Below are 15,698 nucleotides of genomic sequence, written 5' to 3' on the forward strand. Positions count from 1 at the left end.
TTGTATCTGCAAAGTCTCTTTTGTCACATTAGGTAACATAATACAGGTTCTAAGAATTAAGACATGGACAACTTTAGGGGCCATTTTTCAGCCTACTATGTAAAAACGGTATCAGTTTCCTCATTTATAAAGGAAGGGGCAATAAATATCTTTCTCTAGCATTTTTAAGTCTAAGTTGACTTGTTCCCCTCCCCCAAAATGTTTAATTATTCTGAAGATTATATCATGACATATAATGATCTTTAATGACTAGAACAGAGAAACAAAATATAAATAATTTTCTGTGTTCTAACTAACTTTGAAATAAAAACTCTCAATTATAATGTATAATGCTACATCTTTGTTTTATAACATCAGAGTTATGATTTAAATGAATTATTATGAAATACATTATTAATTTCCAAATTTTTCTGATTAGAGCTGTGCATGAAAATAAGATAAAGCAGTCATTGCATTAAAAATGCAAACTAGATATAAATTATTCAAAAATGTATTATACTATATAAATAAAACTCTTATTTTATTCCCTTGTTATTTTTGGAATTAGGATCTCATGAAAATTAAAGAAATTTATATTAATTGTCACTAAGGCAAGGTGCCTATTTTTGTTCTTTAACTATAATGCTCAAAATTTTATTCAAAATCATGTATGCATGACAAATATTAATTGATGAGTTCAGTTTAAATACTTCAGTAACAATAATATTTAATGTTAATTATAAATCCACAGTATGAAATAACTCATCAAAAATACTCACTAGGTGTCTACTAATACCATAGTTATGATGCAGTATAATTGAATTATAAATCAAAAACTGTAGGATGTAGTCACTATAAAAATGTAATCAATTATCTAATCTCGTAGAAAATAGACACATTAAATATACTATTTTAAGATCAAGGAATATCATGTGTGTTAAATTTTGAATGATTTCACGAACTCCTTGTTAAATATAACCATTATTAAAATTAAATTATATATATTTATAATTAAATAAATTGCAGTAAAAACGAAGAGAATATATACTCAAAACACATCACTTCCTAATTTTCTTAATTTAATTTTTACTCTTAGCTATGCTCTTAAGTTGACTTATGTCTGTAGTTTATGCGGTAGCAATGCTATATGATTGGTATGCTTCTGAGCATTTCTTCCAAAGTCTGAGTTCAGTGATGTCACTTTAGTTGGTAGCTTAAAATCAGCCATGGTGGGAATATTTACACCACAGAGATCAGCAAATGTTACAATTCAGAATTTTTTTTCACCAAAGAAGAATTGATTATTAAACATTCACCAACATACCACTGATTAAACAAGAGTAAACACACATATATACATATACATACACACACACACACACACACACACACACACACACACACACACACATATAAACATATGTAATCTTTACAATTATATTAGATCAGGAATTCATGAGGGCTTAGCTAAATAGTTCTGATTCAAAGCCTTACATGAGATTGCAGCCAAGGTATAGAAAAAAGCAAGTCATCTGAAAGTCTGACTGGGACCAGAAAGATTTTCTACCATTGTGACTCACTCACATGGCTAAGCAATTGGTGCTGGTTGTTAATGGGAGCCTTCCTTCCCTTGTAACATGGTCTCTCCATGTTATGTTTGGGTGACCTCATCACATGGCAATTGTCCATCAGAGAACTAGAGCCAAGTGGAAGCTACACATATTATGAACTAACCTTAAAAGTCACATAGCCTTACTTCTGCCATATTCTATTCATTAGATGCTAGTCATTATATCTGACCAACATGCAAAAGGGAAGAAATTAGGCTTCACCTTTTGAGAGAGGAGTGTATAAGAATTTCGGAACATTTTATAAAGCCATCACACTTTGTAAGGCAGTGTATGTCCTTACATACACTGACTATATCTCAGACTTTAGTTTTATAAAATATTATGATTTAAGAAAAGTTTAAAATTAATGAGAATTGGTATTTTAGAATTTATTTTAAATACTCCAGTTAAGTAATTTCTACACTCTTACTTTATGACCTATATTGTCTTAAGCCATACTGACTTATTCCCTTTAGGTTCCAATCTTTGAAATTATAAATTAATGAGAATATATTGGCCTGTATAAACTAATTTTATTTAAAAATTGCTGAAAACATTTCTATATGGTATTAGTTAACTCTATGATAGGAAATGTAATTTAGTCTCTTTTTTTATTAAGCTTAATAAATTGCCTCAAAAAATCTACCTTAAATATCAATCATGATTATATACCTATAGATATAAAACAGTGAACTGACAATAATAACCAATAGCATATTCTGATATTCACTTCTTTTTACTACATTTTAATATACTTTTTAATTCTTAAAGTATAGAAGAAAGTTGAATAAATCTTTCCTTTAGTATTGATTGTAGCTATTTTTCTGCATCCATTATAGGTTTCTACCCCTAGTGTTTTTCAAAATTTCCCATCTATACTGTTGTATAATTATATATTGGAATAATCTCTTTTATACATACATTATTTCTTCTTCCAGTCTAATAAAGGATTCCTAGGTATTTACTATTAATTAGGTTCATATTAATATACTTCATTCAGAAAAAAATCTACTTTTACCAACTGCATATATTCTTGTGTTTATTTTTCCTCCTGGATGATTAAAATGACATTTGAATAGGTTTCTTCCTTAAAACAAAAAATAAGAGCATTTATAATATTAACTTAATTTACCCCTCCTCTACAGAATTTTTGTGTCTTTGAAAAATAACCGTCAGTGCAATTCAGTTTTCATCAACTCACTAAGGACTTCATTACCTGCTTGATTACTTTGTGCATATTGCACAAACAATTAATTTTATATTCTATTTAAATATACATGTAAAATTTATATTTTCTATATATTTATTTTGGTGTTGGGTCATTCACAGTCATTGCACACAGAAACAATTGCCCTAATCATATATGCTTATGACTATGTGCCAATGTTATTTTAAAGAACTACACTGCTAAAACAATACTAAAACTACCTTTCTTTTTCATTCAGATTTATAATCCAAATATATTAATGAGCTAGCATTGTGCTCAGTATAAAGAAACATGTGCTATGGCCCCATCCTAAAGAGAATTTAAATAGTATGCCTCATAAGAAATATCTGAAACCATACACACAAGTTCTATTAAAAAAAAAGATCCCATAGTGGTGATGAAGCCAGGAAAATTGAAAAGGAAAACAAAGGAAAACAAAACATAAATCAGAGGGGACAGTAAAATCAATTTTCAGAGGAGCTGTTTACTCAAAACTTTCTATTAAAACAGAAAGAAAAAAAACAAAAACCTAATTTTTTTTGCTTAATCCATCTATTATGATATTGTTACAAATGAATGACATTCCAGAATTAGAAATAATTTATATATTTAAAGCATTTGTCATCTAACCAAATGAAAGTGCCCCTAGAATAATTAGATTATCAACAGGAAAGTGCATAATATTATGAGTTGCTGATCCATTACAATGGATTAGATTGTTAAATCAGACTCATGTATTAGAGAGTTCAAGGACCTAGGAAATCAAGAGGTTCAGACAAAGCAACAAGAGATCTAAGACACCGAAAGCATCTCCTATCCATGCAACCCACCCTTCATTCTCTCATCTAAAGCAGACGAACATTTTAACCCAAGGGGTTGTATAGCAGCATTTAAAACATTATTCAGGGAACCATGCCACATCAATCCATAGATTCTGAGTTTGCTTATCATAACCAATCCTTTACTAAGGGCATCTATTGATAAAATTCCAAAGAACTAGATCCTCCTGGAGAATGCTACTTATCTATTTCCCAAAAAGACCAGGTTGACAAGTAATTACCTAGGTTGCCTGCTTACTTTTTTCCCTTAGAATTATCTCCCTAGTATTCAGGTGAGAAAGGGATCACTGACAAGCAACTTTTGTTTTTTTGTTTTTTTTCTCTCCAATTATTAAGGTTGGAGTTTAGTGAAGATAATATTGAACAGGGGTTGTATAGAATGGAAAACAAGAAGATAAATGAAAGTGTGAAACCACCAAGGTCAAATTTAGTATACACAATTTTCCCCAATTACTTGCAAAATTTATATCTTTTAAAATCATCTGGCCATTTTAGAAAATTCAAAGAGTTTATTATTCCAATGCTCTGGAATTCTCATTCATTTTACATAAGTTTTCATTATTGTATCCTAAAAAAAAACAGTTGAAAAGGAAAACTTTATTTCACACATGAAAGGAAATGGAAGTTTTCTATAATAATGAGACAGTTTATGCGTTCTGTGGAGCATTTTCAGTTTAGGTCATATCAGTTCAGTTTTATTAAATTTCCATAAACAGCAACATTTTTGGATTGTCCTCATTGAAAGAATAGGTACATTTCAATTAGTTAATTTCAAAATTCATTGAAGAAACTCAAAGATAGGATTTTTTTTCTTAGGATTTCAGTATGTAGGATATAGTTCCTTTGCAACTGGACAAAGACAACTTTATGCTTATTTTGGGGGACTCCTGAAAGTCTTGCTTTGACTCTTGGTTAAGATAAGTGAGGGAGAGAGATGTTCTAACCAACTAACAAAATTCTCCTGTCAGTGTCACTGTTAGGGCCAATTGGAGTTTTGTTTCACCCCAGTGATAGTGTGGGTAGGGAAAGGGATAAAGACAGCGACAGCCGCAGACCTGTAGTTAGCATTTTTCCTCGGTTCTTCCTCAAATGACAGTAGTGAAGAATCACAGGTCATTGAGACTTAATAGTTTTATTAAAAGTATATTTTAGAAAGACAAAGAATGCCCCAAGGAGGCACATGGAGAAAGACAAAGTATGCCCTGAGGAGACACATGGTCTCAGCACTGTAACCAAAACGAAGAGGCCAAAAGGTCCACACAAGAGCAAAAAAACCACAAAAGGCCACCGAAAAAAGAGAGAACCCAGAGGGGCAAAAGGGAGGGCAAAAGGAAAGAGAGCTCAGAAGAGCAAAAAGGGAGGAGCGAGCCCAGCAGGGCAGAAAAAGGCCCAGAAGTGTAAATGTCTGCCTTATTTTTTGGCTGTGATGGGTAGTTCCAAAGGCATTCCTAGGTGATTGGCAAGTGAAGTCATTTTGATTGGCACCTGATTGACATTAGGCAATAACTGCCTAGTGCTCATGTGTGGACCCAGAATTCTATTACCATTGGGTTGTTCTTTGGGTGGTCTCTAGGCTGGGCCTCTATTTCTTTGTTCCCTTGTCACTCACGTCTGACTAGTTACCTAACAATAGCACTCAAGGCCAGTTTGTTTATTGATGGTTTTCATCTGGCACTTTTTAATTGCAGAATTATTTATAATTATGATATATTATGATATAATTACTAAAATTTATAGAAAATTTATCAAAAACTATAGAGATATCAGAAACCATCTATAGGTTTAACAAGTTTTAAATGAAGGTATATATCCATATAATGAAATATTTCATAGCTATTTTTAAAAATCATGCCCTTGAAAATTAGTGATGTGGGGGAAATTTCATGTTATGGAAGCAAAATTAAGCAGCTTGATCGAATGGCTAAATGACAAGATGGGAATAGAAGACATTACTGGACACTCTGGCCTGAGCTGTCCAGGAATAATCCGGAGACTAAGCATGTTCTTAGGCAAATGATAAGAATCCTTCATACTTGTACTTTGCTGCCCCTTAGACCCACAATGCTTTTTAAATGTCTTCGGCTCAAGATAATTTTTATGTGAAAGAGGCATATTCTGGCTTCCTTTATGTAGAATATATGATTTATAAAACATATCCTAATAGATTTCTCTAGTTCTAGCTTCTTTAGACCTAATGGAACTGTCCATCTTTGCCAGAGAAAGTTGTACCTAAATCAAGATTAATTATGATCTTCTAATATTTATCAAAATGAATATTGCATCAAACATATACAGAAATGTTTGTCTGTTTTTCCCTTTCTATTACTATTTAGTACTACCTTTCTCTCTCTTTCTCTCTCTCTCTCTGAAATTTTTCCTCTATTGTTTTAATTTTCAATTTCTATTCTAAATTTACTCACTGTTACATTTATCTACAGTAGGCATTACTACCTTGTTGACTTGGCTTATAGTGTTACTTTATTTGAGTTCTCTCTTCTTTTTCACTTGTTCTGGTCTCCTTGTATTTTGAGAATTAGAACAAATTCTACAATAAATTGTTCAAAGAAAATATTTTTAAAAATATTAAAAGAATAATTCACAATACTAGAACATATACCAACAGAAGCATAAAAGTAATTGCCAACTAAATAATTTCTAAAGATTAGGAGAAGGAGAGTGTACTTTATTGAAGAAGTGGCATTTGTTATAATCATGAGCATTATATTTATTAGATTTGGTAATCTTCTGCTCATTTGGCATTTCTCTGTCCAGTTAATCATGAGAGGAAATGAACATGTGTCACTGAGTGAAGCTTGTAAGAGTTTGCTCTGCTGGTATATTTCTGTGTAATAAACCACCCTAAAATATAACACCTTCATATACTTTATTATAAATCCCAATTTGTAGATCAGAAATTCAAATAGGGATCAGCTAGTTGAATCTGGACTGAAATGTTAGTCATTTTCAATTGGCAGTAGGTCTGGTCTGAAAGGAGCAGAATGGTTCATTTACATGTCTGGCTCCTTGGTAGGGATGCCTCAATAGCTAAGCAATGTTAAGGTAGCCTAGCAGGACTTCTGATGTGGTATCTCAGAGTTCCCTAAAAACATCAAAATGCTTCTGGGCATTTTGCAACCTAGACTAGAAACTAACACACTGTCACTTTTACCATATTCTACGTATGAAGAAAGTCACTAAAGCAAGGCCAGATTCAAAGGATAGGAATTAAACTCTCTCACTTAATAAAAGGAGTAAGTACAAAAATCTCGATTATTTTTATCTGTGACAGAGTTGCATAATTCATCATATTCCGTTTATCCCATTCTTGTGATAATGGAAATACATAAATAGAGAGACAGTGTAAAAGGGTCAAGCTTTGACGTCAGGCAGAACTGGACTCCTTGCTTCCTTGCTAATGAGTGAGCATGGAAAGAAAAGAGGATAACTTTAGGAGGGCATCGCTAGAGTAGGGACATGTATAGGAGATACTATTAAATAAACCATTGAACGAGAAAGGAAGTGAATATATATTGATAAAGAGCTAGAAAGGAGGTTGAGGTAAAATGTTGTTCAACTTGAAAATTGATTGAACTTTAAGTCCTTTTTTAAAAAATCTGCAATAAAAAATCATATTCTGTTTATTATAAGGATGTAACACAATCCTAGACAGATATAGGCAACCTAGAAAACAATTTTAATAGAATAAGTTTTAGAAAGCTATATTTATTTTTATCAGATTTTTTTAATCAGAATCACTTCTCTGGGAAACTGTAAATACACTTTTGTTCTGTTTTCAGAACAGAAAATTTATGAGGTATTAAAACATGAACATTAGGCTAAGGTAGAAATAAACTTAGACATGTTTTAAAGATAATACAATACTTTGGTTTCATTCAAATGGACTTTCAGATTACGCAGACACATACAAAGAAAATTTAAGAATTGAGGCAATTTTGTGGTTTGAGGCTTGAATTATCTGAATAATTACTTCAATTTTCCACCTCATTACACATGGCGACACACACTGAACATACACATTTTTAAGTACTGGGAAAAATCAGGTTTTATTTTTTATTCATGTAGGAAATATAACCTGAAAGTTTCAATCTTAATAATCTTATTAATATTATGAACAGACTTTAGCTTGCCTGTTTCACTGATTAGTTTTATATAGATGTTTTAAAACTTCTATTCAAATTCAGAATTTTAAATTCAAGGTAATATTTACCTTAAAAGGCAAGTGAGTTTAAACCAAGCAATCTTCATTCCTGAATTGAAATGTAAATTGAGCCCTTCAGTCTGCAGGGAGGTGAAGGAATGCTCATAGTTCATTAAATAATGGGAGTAGTAATGAGGTTTACACAAATCAAACAGTGTGTTAGGTAATTGTAATGTTGCTTTGTGGTGAACCACCTGTCAGGAAGTACTTCCAGCCGAAGGCTCAATCTGCTCTCGTGCCTCCAGACGATTTCTAATTAGTGTAAACTTCATCTGTGGCAAGCTACCAGAAAATAAAGGAAAAATTATTTGTAGCCTTCTTTGTTTTCTCTATGATGAAGGAAAATAACTGCTTTACTTCAAGTACTTTAATTTTCCAAGAAAGCATTTGATGTGCAGGCTCCAAGAAAGAAAATATATGTATATATTCACATATTAGACACACAGAGACAGACACTTAGAAAAAGAATATTTCAGAATAGACTACTGATTCCTTCCTTTACAATGATCTAGACAGAAAATGGAAAGAAAGAGAGGAGGGAGAGGGAGAAAGAGAGAGAGAGAGAGGAGGATGAGGATCACAGGAAGAAGAAGTGAAGAAAGAGAGGAAGGAAGGAAGACTAGTAAGAATAATAAAAATGAATGTGGTATCTCAATCTACATACCTCTATTACTTCTAATGTTTTGAAAATCATCAACAGATAGATATAGTTATATTTTATATTTGTGAAATAGAAAAGAAAATGTTAACCTATAAAATGGCACAAACATTTTATCAGAAAGAAGTTTAAAGGTATATATTCACAAGAAGAAAACTACAAGCAAAAAATATAAAGGGAGAATTTGAAAAATTTGCATCACTGTAAAATGATCACCAAGCTTCATATTATATTTCCCAGCTGGATATTCTTAGGCAAATTCAAACGAAACCTTTAGTACAATAGCATCAGAGACAGCCTCATTATACTCTGCTTACTACAAACACACAGATCCCATGACTTGAACCTTGCAGGAAATATAACTAGTGATTAAAATCTTGGCCAATTCTACAATTCATATGTAATAATAAAGGACTGCAAATAGCCAAAATAATATTGAGAAGGAAGAACAAAGCTGAAAGCATCACATTTCAAAATATATTACAAAGCTACAGTAATATATCAACGGAACAGAATAGAGAGCCCAGAAATAAATCTATACATCTACAGTCAACTTATCTTCCTAAAGGGAGCCAAAAAAACACAATAGTCTCTTCAACAAATGGTACTGGAAAAACTGAATATTCACATGCAAAAGAATGAAATTAGTCTCTTATCTTACACCATACACAAAACATCTCAAAATGAATTAAAGACTTAAACATAAGACTACAAACTGTGAAATTCCTGGAAGAAATATAGGGAAAAACCTTTAAGATATTGGTCCTGACAATTTCATGGATATAACACTAATAGCGCAGGCAACAAAACCAAAAATAAACACGTGGGGCTGTATCAAACTAAAAAATCTTCTGCATGACAAAGAAAACAGTTAACAAAGTGAAAAGGCAACCTACAAAATGGGAAGAAATATTTGCTAACCGTATATCAGAGAAAGGGTTACTTTACAAAATATATAAGGAACTCCTACAATTAAATAGCAAACACACATACATACACAGACAAATTAAAAACCTGATTAAAAAATGGGTTAAGAACACGAATAGACATTTCTCTAAAGAATATATAGGAATGACCAGCAGGTATATGGAAAGATGCTCAACATCACTTATAATGAGGGAACTAATAATCAAAACCACAATGAAATATCACCACACACCTGATAGGATGGCTATTGCAAAAAAAGCAAAAGATAAGTGTTGATCACAATGTGCGGAAATTGAAACCCTTGTATACTGTTGATGGAAATGCAAAATGGTGTAGCCACAATAGAAACAATATAGAGGTTTCTCAAAATCTTAAAAATATAACTACCATATGATCTAGCAATCCAACTTCGGAATATTTATCCAAAAGAATTGAAATAAGACCCTCAAAAAGATATCAGCACTTCCATGTTCATTTCAGAACTATTCACAATAGCTGAGATTATGGAAATAACCTGTATCTTTCAACAAATGCATGTATAAAGAAAAATGTGGTACTTATTAAAATGGAATATTATTCAGCCTTAAAGAAAGAAAAAATCCTGCAACATGGGAACATACAGATGAACCTTGAGGATATTATGCCAAGTGAAAGACGCCATTCAAAGAAGGACAAATACTGTATAATTCCACATATGTGAGGTATCTAAAATAGTCAAACTTACAGAAGCAAAGAGCAGAACGGTGGTTGCCAGGGACAAAGAGAATGGGGAAATGGGGAGTTGCTAATGAACAGGTATAGTTTCAGTAATGTAAGATGAATAAATTCCAGAGATCTGCTGCGCAACATATAGCCTACAGTTAACAATATTGTATCTTATCTTACACATAAAAATCTGTTGAGGGTAGATCTTATGGTAAGTTTTTTACTACTTAAAATAAACATAAAACATTACACACACATGTACACACACACACACATACATATATACATGAAAGCTTGACCTTTGCTATTAAAAAGACTTGATTTCATATCTGGGCTCTAATATTTATAAACTGGTCCTTTGGTAAGGTTATGGAACTTTCTAAGAATTATTTTTTTTTAATTTGAAGAATGATAATGATGATAATTGAGATTTTATAAGCTGCAATAATCTTTTTTCTAACACCCCCTCCCAATGATCTTACAAATATTTATTCATTTTCTATCTTATCGTCTTTAGGTTTATGTGTTTTATGTCACTCCATAAATATTTAACATGCAATAGAATTGGGAGACTTGCTTTTCTAACCAATTTAACTTACTCCCCTACTCTGTCTACAGATATGGGGTCTCAATCCCTGGTTCTTTGAATGTGCTTATCAGTCACTTCTTACAACTGGAAGGAGCAGCCACTGCCCCTGGACACCTTCCTTATATTTTCTTTTTCATCTCTCCTTTGTTAACATCTATAGCTTCAAACTACAAGACTTGCCTCCTTCGTAGTTCTCTCCACAACATAATATATTGCTCATTTTTGGTTTTAAACTCATCATTATATGGTAAGGACTATGTGGTAAGAGTAAGGGCTGTTCCACAGCACAAAAAGTGTCATTTGGACCTAAGTAAGAATGGAAATATAGACTTTATAAAGTCTAGTCTAATATGAAGCATGAAATAATAATCTGATCATTTTGCATTGATGTTAGCTCCTAATAAAATTTCTTCTGTAAATTATACTTGCATTCATTAAGTTATGTTGGAAAACATTGCTTCTGTTTTCTTAGTATGAGTAGGTAGCAGGATCCAGGAGAAATAAATGGCAGTGAGAAAAATCTTTCCCAGCTATATATGTAAATCAAATAACTAAGTACATAGCTCATATATATTCAAAATAAGAAGAAGAAAGAGAAAAAGTAGAAAGAACAAGAGCTGGAAAATGAGAAGAAAGTGACTTCGTTTCTCTGTAACATACTGAAGACTCATGGTTCTTCTTAGATACAAGGAGAGAGAATTTGATTCTGAAGACATAGTTTTGAAAAACATCATTTGTTTCCTATTGTTTGAAGGCAGTGACTATACCATACTTACATCGTAAAGGAGAAAGACATATGCAGAAGATTAATATTCCTTGAAATTTCACTCTGTGCCAAATATTTTCAGATGTTATTACATTTATTCCTCTCAACAATCACATGAAATTCATATTGATATCACCCTTAAGGAAAGAACATCTAAGACACTGTAACATAATATTTCTAATTGCTGTAACTGTAAAAGTTAAAACACAGTTTTGTCTTTAACATCTGTTTTTTCCATAACCTCCACTATCTGTACATTTCAGTTTTTCCATATAGCTGTCTATGAAGGAAGGTAGACCCTCATCTTAGGTAAGTATTCCATGGTAGAAATTGAAGCAAGAGCATACACATGTGTGAGCATGTGAAGGCATCATTTCAATTTTGAATTTACACATAAACTTTGATTATTGGAAAATGGATAAGAAATCTAGGTATCCGTATAATAAATGATGACAAATGAAAATTATCTTTGACCTGAAGTTAGCATAATTTCAATCTCTCTTGCCTTCAAAATAATACAGAGGTTATTTTATTTTACTGTGATGATTGGCTGTGGAGTAAAATCACCCTTCCTTGAATGTCAAAATAATTTAATAAAATTCTAGATTTCAAGTATTGAGTATGACTATGACATGCTAAATATAAAAGTTTTCCCACTGATAATATGTAAAGAATTTTAATAATGTTCAACTGACGGAAAATATACATAAAAGCTATGTTTGTCAATTTAGTGAATGTCATTCATAGAACTCAAAGGTAAGACATGCTGTTTTTAATTGTGTTAATTCCAGGCAATTTTGCATATTCTGAATGTTTTCCTGAAATTGGATATCAACTGAAGTTTTGAGTTTAGGTTACACATTCAACACTATACATGTTTTACAATGCAGCAGCATCTGATTTTCTTTGAAAGTTCTGAAAAGACCTCTTGTTGAAAGAAGGAAAAAATGTTGAGAGATCACTTTGGAAATTATATGAATGTCTAACCACTATGCTGTTCATCCGAAACTAATATAAAATAATACTGAATGTCAACTGTAACTGAAAAATAAATAAATAAATAGGTAAATAGATAGATAGATAGGTAGATAGATAAATAAATAAATAAATAAATAAGCAAACCATGTGGGAAAAAGTAGAAGAGAAGGAGGAAGGAGAAGAAAGGGGATATGAGAAAAGAAAAAATAAACAGACTAAAAAGAAAACCATTATATTAAAAATGTCCACTTCACTTTAGGTAGTGTTGTGTCCAGAATAATCAGACCCAACTTGAGTGCTCTTAACCAGGAGACAGTTTATTAGCCGGCGGCTGTCCTTGCAAAGGAGCAGCCTCGAAATGCCAAGATACAAGGTTTTTAAGCCCCAAATCCCATTCCTCATTCTGTCTTAAACACAAAGGTCCATCTTTCTCCTATTCACTACCTGTCAACCCACTGGTCAGGTGTGCAAGCGGGAAGTACAGAAGCAGAAAGCTTGTGTTAGAATGTTATGTTCCTATGGGTGATTGCCTGTGTTCCCATGGACAATAGCCAGTGTTCCCATGGGCGATGGCCAAACAGTAATTTTCAGCTTATATACAATTGATTATTTTTCATGCCACGCAAGCAAGCAGGGTTACACAGGCTAAAATTGGCAGTTAGCGTATGAGCTCATTGTTACAAGTTTCATGATTAACAGAATGTGGTTAGGGGTTCCAGAAACTAGGCCTAAGTTATAGACTTCCTTTGTCCAGTTTCAGGTTTTAATTATTCTTTAACCCTTTCACATTTCAGCAGGCCATTACAGTAGCACAGGATCTGTATTCTAATTGTAGAACCAACCCAGACATCATTCTACTTAAAAAAAAAAAAAGATGAATGTTATAGTGCCAATTAGTTTATTATTGCAATTTTATTACATTTATTTTTCTCTGTAAGTGTTCTATATCAGTAAATTAGGATACACCTGTGTAAAATAGTTAAAGAAACACAATAAAGTGATGAGATTAATCAACATCAGATTTTTCTCTTTTACAGAAAAATATGCATTCATCGAAGTTTGTTATGAAACAAACTTGGATCCTAAATTTTCAGAAATATGCTTATTGTCTTTAGTCATAACCATGAATGAACACAGAGAATGGCAAAAAATAATTTTGGAAACCTCAAGCGATCTTAATCTATGTCTACCTCTCCTAATCTATAAGTTTTGATAAGATACAAAAATTCATGCCTGCTATATCTAAGCTAATAACCCATAAAACTCCAACAGTAAATGGATTAGTTATGAAAGTTGAACACAGTATTTAGTGCTTTTTTAAATGACAATTTATTATTTGGTTAGGTATCAAATTATGCTTCATTACTTTTTTCCATTGTTCAGAAAGAAAATATTGATATATTTCTGTAAATCTTATTTAAAAATTTATGGAAACATTGCACAATATCAAGTTCTGAAAGCTCTGATTTTATGGATGGTTAATGACAAAGCTAATTTTGCATTAGTCTTATTTCTTGTTTAATTCTTTATCAACTGTTAGGTTCTCAAACTTAATACAGAGTAAAATTATTTAAATACTTATTTTAAAAAATACAGTTATGTGTGTTTATTTTCACTTAACTGCTAAAGCTTTCAAATGCCACAGAAAACAGCTTCCTTAGTTCAGCAACAAATTTTGCAATAATTTCTCATCTCTTCCAGAAAATAACTCAAATTATTACTAGAAAATATTTAATGATAGCCTTTTAATAATTTCACCAACAAAAAATTGGGGTTCAGTATTATTCTGAAAACATTGATCATATCTTTGAGATTAATTCAGAGGATTTTATCACAAATATATTATGGAAAATATTTTTATATCAGTTTTACTGTTAATCTATTTACTTAAGACTCATAAAGAAGAGTGATTTGTTGTCATAATTAAGAAATTTTTGAGTGATCAGATGACATCATTCATGACCCAACTATGTAAAGATGCCACAGTGATTCATTCAAAAATGTACCGTAGGTCCCAAAGATTATCCCAATCAAAAATAAAGAACAACAAAGTAAAAATCTAAGGACACTAAAGCCCTAATTTTAAAAGTTGGAATTAAATAAAAAATACATGAGAGTGAAGTAGTTAGAAACTCATAAAAATCCCATTTTACTCCACAGATTCCTTCCAATCCTTCTAGTTATCACTTATTGTCAGGAAAAGCTAGATTAATGATTGATTTGTCTTAAGGCACCCCCTCCCCAGCTTTACTGAGGTATAATTGACAAGTGAAATTGTGTATTTTATTTATCTATCTATCTATCTATCTATCTATTTATTTATTTATTTATTTATTTATTTATTTATTTATTTATTTATTTTTATTTATGCTTGCATGCATGCGAGGCAACCCTTGGTTTATTTCACAGATTGCTAGGACCTTGTCAGTTTACAATCCCTTATTTTTCTATTTATTTTCAACCCTTGGTTGACCTCACAGATTGCAAGGACCTTGTCAGCTTACAATTCTTTATTTTTTACGCCTACAGCACCTGGTCTTCCTAGGTGGTCTCCCATCCAAGTACTAACCAGGACAGACCATGCTTAGCTTCCGAGATCAGAAGAGATCAAGCTTGTTCAGGGTAGCATGGCAGTAGACTAAAATTTTATATTTTTAAAGTGTACAATGTGATGATTTATGTATACATTATGTAAAAATTTTCTTATCAATGTCTCTTTTTTTATGCAGGTCACGTTTCAGTTGGCAAAGTGAAATACTGCATGGAGAGATTCGTGGCACAATGTTTGGGGGAGGCCCAGAGATTTCTGTAAAGCAAAATCCATAAGACAATTATTCCAATTCATTCTCCGTCACCACCCTCAAAACAGCGAGAGATATTATTAAGCACTTATTACTTAAAACCTCAAAAAGATATGTCGCTTTCTTTCCCTTGCTCATTTATGCAAGCAAATAGTCTCTAATCCCTTCTATATTACTAGAAATAGTGCAAAATAAGTTAATACTGCTTTTAAAATACTGAAATAAACTATAAAAACTAGATTTTAACTAGAGATTATAATTGTATCATAATACTATTCAGCTGAACATGGTTATGTGAACTATATTATTTTATTAAAACACTTTTCTATATCTTTTCTGAAAATAAAGTTTTGAATATAAATTCATATAACAAGTGAACTAGTAATATATTTGAAATTCATAATAGGATAGTATTATGTC

The 15,698-nt window shown here is 31.7% G+C and overlaps 1 pseudogene; it reads right to left on the reverse strand.

Moving 5' to 3' along the window:
- Window positions 1-14,997: 14,997 nt before the first annotated feature.
- Window positions 14,998-15,116, reverse strand: LOC120599073 (uncharacterized; annotated as a pseudogene).
- Window positions 15,117-15,698: the final 582 nt, after the last annotated feature.

This window comes from Pteropus medius, unplaced genomic scaffold, assembly GCF_902729225.1.
Source record: "Pteropus medius unplaced genomic scaffold, Ma_sr-lr_union100, whole genome shotgun sequence".
Lineage (NCBI taxonomy): Eukaryota > Metazoa > Chordata > Mammalia > Chiroptera > Pteropodidae > Pteropus > Pteropus medius.